At 38.5% G+C, this 6,318-nt stretch overlaps 1 long non-coding RNA gene across 1 annotated transcript in view; it reads right to left on the reverse strand.

Annotated features, from left to right (window-relative positions):
• LOC144976296 (uncharacterized) overlaps positions 1-6,318 on the reverse strand; it is a 14,443-nt gene continuing 8,125 nt past the window's right edge. The window contains exon 4 of the long non-coding RNA XR_013646087.1: positions 1-75. This is a non-coding gene — a long non-coding RNA (uncharacterized LOC144976296). The remainder of the gene's footprint in view (positions 76-6,318) is intronic.

The raw sequence follows: 6,318 nt of genomic DNA on the forward strand, positions 1-6,318 counted from the left end.
TACATTTAATTTAGCTTTATTCCCATTGATAGGACAACACAGGATCTTGTGACTTCAACCGCAAATCCAATATTCCTGAAAAAAGTTTGACTTAAAAATAAGATGATGTGTCATATCATATAGCATGGAAGATCTCCCTACAACATAATACAATAGAAACATATTGGATTGATATTTGCATTGACGGGAGGGGGTTTGGGGGGCTCTTTCTGTGTCTTTATCGCTATCTCTAACTCTCCCTCTCCCCCTCCTTCTCTCTCTCTCCCTCCTTCTCTCTTTATCCCTCCTTCTCTCTCTATCTCTCTCTCTTCCTCCTTCTCTCTTTCTCTCTCTCTCCTACTCTCTCTGTCTCTCTCTCTCTCTCTGTCTCTCTCTCTCTCGCTCTCTCTCTCTCTCGCTCTCTCTCTCTCCCCCTCCCTCTGTCTCCAGTCACACAATAATAAATAAAACAGCTTGGAATACTAACAAAATACCAAAACAGGAACATTTAGGGGTAAACCCATTCTCTAAACAATAAATATCCCAATACAATCATGAGGTATTAATTTCTTAAAGGGAGCGTAATTCGACACCCGAAACTCGGGTGTATTTTGTCACCGGATAATTCGACACCCGAAACTCGGGTGTATTTTGTCACCGGATAATTCGACACCCGAAACTCGGGTGTATTTTGTCACCGGATAATTCGACACCCGAAACTCGGGTGTATTTTGTCACCGGATAATTCGACACATGAAACTCGGGTGTATTTTGTCACCGGATAATTCGACACCTGAAACTCGGGTGTATTTTGTCACCGGATAATTCGACACCTGAAACTCGGGTGTATTTTGTCACCGGATAATTCGACACCGGGGACGAGAGCACAACCAACATGACGTTCTCTCTCTAATAGCTTTTGCGCCGGTGACGTCACAGACTATGGGCGACGTCCAATCAAGGGACGCCACTCTTCCGCTAATCTCATTCCCTATATATCAGATTTGATAAGTGTTTACATTCCCTCACACTCTTTAAGATCCAATCACGATTATGCGTTCCGAAAAAAGGATCTAAGACCTATGCTGATCGTACATTTATTCATGCTGCTCCCGCTGACTGGAATTCTTTACCATTCAGTGTTAGGAGCGGGGTTGTGGATTCCCAGTTACGTTTTAAAAGGAAATTAAAATCTCATCAGATGAGAAGCTCAATAGATGAAATAAAACATCCTGTTAATAAGATATACATTTGTTACATCAAAATTCTCATCTCATAATATTATAATCACCCTTCATCCGCCATTATTGTTAAATATCATGATATGATTTTTATTCAATAATTCATGTTAACAGATATTTTTCGTCTCTGTATGCATAATCACGTTTTGGTGAATGTGTGTGTCTTTGTGTGTGTGTGTGTGTGTGTGTGTGTGTGTGTTTTTGTGCGCGCGCGCGCGTGCTTGTATAAATGGGTGTGTGTACAAAAATGTTTTATTGATATTTACAATTTTGTGCGCTTACAGCTGATGGACAAGTACATAATAAAATTGACTATATATCTTGACACCTCAACACTTTAAATCAAGCATTAATAAAGCAAAGACAAGAACATGTCCAGGCGCAGACATTGACAGCGATCACGATATTGTACTTGGAACATACAAGATAAAACTTTTGAAAGGACACGCAGAAAAGGCAGCCTATAATATGCCTATAATACACTGAGGCTAATTACAAAATCTGTACAACCAAAAACTACCGCAATTGAAGACAAAAATGGCAACTTGTTGACAAACAAAGATGAAGTAACTAAAAGATGGACTGGATACTACAGTGACCTGTACAACATAGAGCTAAATACAAGCAATTCAGTACTTTGTCCAATTTGTCATACAGCGGAATTGAGCGATACCCCAACCATTTTGAAGGAAGAAGTGGAAGCAGCAATAAAAAGCCTTAAACCTAATAAGTCACCAGGAATTGACAACATACTACAGTGGAACCTCCCGATAACGACATGCCACGGGACCGAGTTTTTATGTCGTTATCCGGAGGTGTCGTTATTTAGAGGTTTCCAAGATGGCGGATAAAGTGGGCGTGGTAAGGCCCGCGGGACCAGTTTTTATTATTAACATTGACAAAACAAACAAAACATTGTAGTGTATTCCTCTTAGAGGGTTCTTGTGCGTGTGTCTGGATGAGACTTTTAGGTGATCTGAACTGAATACACTGATAGTGTGCTCCTGGAATCTACATCTGTTCCCTATTTAAACCATTCCCTTTGTCTTACTTTTTCTTATGTCATTTCAATTGTAAATCTAGAATGTTTTTTACTATCCAATTTTCTTCCTTTTTACTGGCGCTGATATGACATAGATGTGTCACAGGCGCTGTAAAACCCTTTAAAACAAACAAAATTCCTCCCCTCCTCCCACAAAAACACTACTACACACTACTACTACTACTACTACTACTACTACTACTACTACTACTACTACTACTACTACTACTACTACTACTATACTACTACTTCTATCACCACATAATATCACATTTTCCAAGATTTTGTGTTTACTTGCTTACACTTACATTTATACCTTGTTAATGCATATCAGCCAAGATTCGTCAAAAAAAAAAAAAAAAAGCTGCGTTCTCATTGGTTCAAGCAGGAATCGTTTTTATAAACTTTTGAGTACTCATACTCGGTATTTTTAGTATCAGATATCTACGAAAACTGCCGAAAATGGCCAAAATGATGTCGTTATTCGGAGGTTTTATCAAAAAGTGCGTCGTTATTTGGAGGTTATTTTTACTGACCTTATATAGAAAAAAAATCGGGACCACGGGTCAATGTCGTTATCAGGAGGTTGTCGTTATTCGGAGGTGTCGTAATCGGGAGGTTCCACTGTAACTGAACTGTTAAAATACGGCGGAGAAGAAGTAATAAACGTGTTCACAATGCTTTGCCAAAAGGTATGAGATCAGGAAGAATGGCCCAAAGAATGGACACAATCCATCGTCATACCCCTCCCAAAGAAAGGGAACTTAAAACAGTGCAAAAATTACAGAACAATAAGCTTGATAAGCCATCCAAGCAAAGTCAAGCTCCGAATAATCCGTAACAGAATGAAATCTAGAACAGAAGAAATACTGTCAGAAGAACAGGCAGGATTCAGAACAAGAAGAAGTACCGTGGAGCAAATAATATTGAGCTGCAGGGTGCTCACAGTGAAATGAATTCAGCACCAGTGTGCGCTGTACCATAATTTTATAGAATTCAGGAAGGCATTTGACAGAGTCTGGCTTAATGGACTTTGGAATGTGAGGAGGAAATATAATTTTGAAGAAGGGCTCATCCAGACAATAGAGACATTGTATGGCAGGTCAAACAGCACAGTCCTGGTAAATGACCAATTAGGAACTCCTTTCAACACTACTATAGGAGTCAGACAGGGCTGCATATTATCTCTGATGCTATTCAAAATATTCCTTGAAAGCATCATGCAAGAAGTGCTGGAGGGTTACCACACCTGGATATCCGTCGGCGGCTGCCCTTTGTCTAATTTAAGATATGCGGACGATATTGACCTACTGGCAAGCACAGAACCAGAACAACAAGACTTAATAGACCGCTAAGCTGAATGTGCATCGGAATACGGAATGAAAATGAGTACCGAAAATCACAAATATTGGTGAACAGCAACGCAGAAAGCAACACAAACATCACAGTGGGAAATGAAAAGCTAAAAGAGGTCACGACCTTCAAATATCTCTGTGTGACACTAAGCAAAGATGGGACTAGCACAATTGAAATTCGAAAGAGAATTGCAATGGCAACATAGTGATGACTCAATTAACAAAGATTTGGAAAAGTAGCATGAGTCTTAATGTAATGGTCAAACTGTATAAATCAATGTTGTTGCCGACCTTGCTGTACGGATGCGAAGCCTCAACATTTACAATGGATGAACAACGGCGCATAAGGGCGTTTGAAAGCAAGTGCTATAGAAGACTGCTACGCGTGTCATATACGGAGCATCGCAAAAAAGAAGACGTCTTGGAAGAAATAGAGGCAAGCTCGGGCAGGCCCACGAGAACCTCTTCTAGTGACTGTGAAACGTAGAAAACTGTCTTGGTTTGGTCACCATACTCCACACGATGGCCTGAGCAGGACAGTCCTACAGGACACAGTCGAAGGCCAGTGCAGAAGATGTGGCTGGACAACAACAAAAAAATGGACAGAGATGTCGGTTCCAGAGCTGCTACATAGGGCTAGCAACAGGCAAGCACGGAGGGAGACTGTAACTTCTGCTTCACGCAAGTCCCCCCGACGACCATCCGGTCATGAGATTGAGTGAGTGAGTGATCGTACATTATGCACTTCATAATGTTATTATTAACATTATTAATAAAAACAATGTACATATGAGTTTATACTCAACTTCCCCCCATAAACTCAGCTTACATGACTCAAAAGTTCAACAATAATAACAAAAATAGTAAAAGAACACATGAGTCATAAAACATAAAATTCAAAAAGACAACAGTCAGGAGTACATCATAGTCAGATCAATAAGGTGATATGGCAAAAAAAAACATTCAAAAGTCAAAGATAAAACAAAAAGTTTAATTATTGGTCAATAAAGTTTAGGCTATACTAAATGATCATTTATTTTATCGATCAAACATGTCTAATTGTAGGAATAGTACATTACTGCCAGTACTAAATTACGCTATAATAAATCTATCCCATGATGTGTTTAATGACGCATTGAAGTTTGATTTTGGAAACTGGTTTGGTGAACATATTAGATGGGTTTGAATCGGAACATATTCAATGCTGAGATTGTTTGTTTTTTTTTGGGTTTTTTTTTTTTTTTGATATTTCATCTCTAATGAAGTGATATTTTACATCAATATGCTTTGACCTTTGATTACTGGTTTTTAGTCAAAGCAATTGCTCCTTGATTGTCACAAAATAGGTTGAATGTTGGATGGTCAGCATCAGTGATTTCATTTAATAAAGAAACCATATATAATTTGCCTTCCTATGCAGCTGAGACAAGAGACATGTACTCTGTCTCACAAGTTGATAAAGCCGCAGTTTGCTGTTTTCTTGATTTCCAAGAAATCATTGGGCATGTGTTCGATAACTGAAAACAATATCCTGTGGTACTCTCTCTTCTTCTGGACTGCTAGCCAGGCCTGGTAGCTGTCATAACGTCGATCAAAGCTCCAACTATTTGCTTATACACTTGTAATTGTTCATCATCAAGCACTTCATAATGATTGTCATGATTGTATGGTTTCATTTCACATGGGGTGTGTGATGGTTTGCAGTTTTACATTCCAAATCTATCAAGCAAAGTTTCAATTTTTTTACTCTGAGATAGAAATTTCATCATTTGTGATCTCAAACTGAATATCTAAGAAATAAGATACAATTCCCTGGTCTTTCATTTGGACATTTTTTTCTACTGATTTCTTTACAGATTTAATTATGTCACATTTTGATGCAATCAGAAGATCATCCAACCACACAAGTAAGTAAATTTCATTGTCAGGTTTGAAGTAAAACATGGATCATTGACAGATCTGACACAACCTACTTTCTGTAAGTAAGTATCAAGAAGATTATTCCAATTTCTACTGGATTGTTTCAAACCGTATAGACGTTTCTTCACTCTCAGGACTAAGCGTTCTTTATCATTGTCTTTTGATTTGATTTCGAATCCCTGCGGTTGGTCCACATATATCTGTAAGGATCTATGGGAGCATTTAGAAATGCAGACTTGTCATCCATTTGATCGATCTCATAGTCATGCTGTTTTGACAGCTGTTTAAAGAGTCTGATTGAGCTCATTCTAATGGTAGGAAAGAAAGTTTCATTGTAATCAATAACTTCTACTTGAGAAAATCACTTATAAACATATCAAGCTGTGTAGGTTCCATTCCCAAATTGGTCTGCTTTTATTGCATACACCCTCCCCCCCCCCATTCTCTCTCTCTCTCTCTCTCTCTCTCTCTCTCTCTCTCTCTCTCTCTCTCTCTCTCTCTCTCTCTCTCTCTCTCTCTCCGGGTTGAGGAACAGCATCATAAGTGTCATTTTTAATTACGGCACTCATTTCCTTTTTCATAGCTTCATTCCATTTTTCTTTGCTGTGACTATTCATTGCTTCTGTATAATCTTAGGGACACAATTTGCATTGTAACAGAAATGAGTAACTGTTTATAAATTGTCAGTAAAATCATCTAAATAATAGTCATTGAGATGTTTGGGTTTCTTTTGTGTTCTTTTGGGTTTCAACAATGTTCTTTTGATTTTGACTCAGATTTA

Source organism: Berghia stephanieae, chromosome 7 (genome assembly GCF_034508935.2).
Source record: "Berghia stephanieae isolate SIO BIC M18660-M18661 chromosome 7, UCSD_Bste_1.3, whole genome shotgun sequence".
NCBI classification, from domain to species: Eukaryota; Metazoa; Mollusca; class Gastropoda; order Nudibranchia; family Aeolidiidae; genus Berghia; species Berghia stephanieae.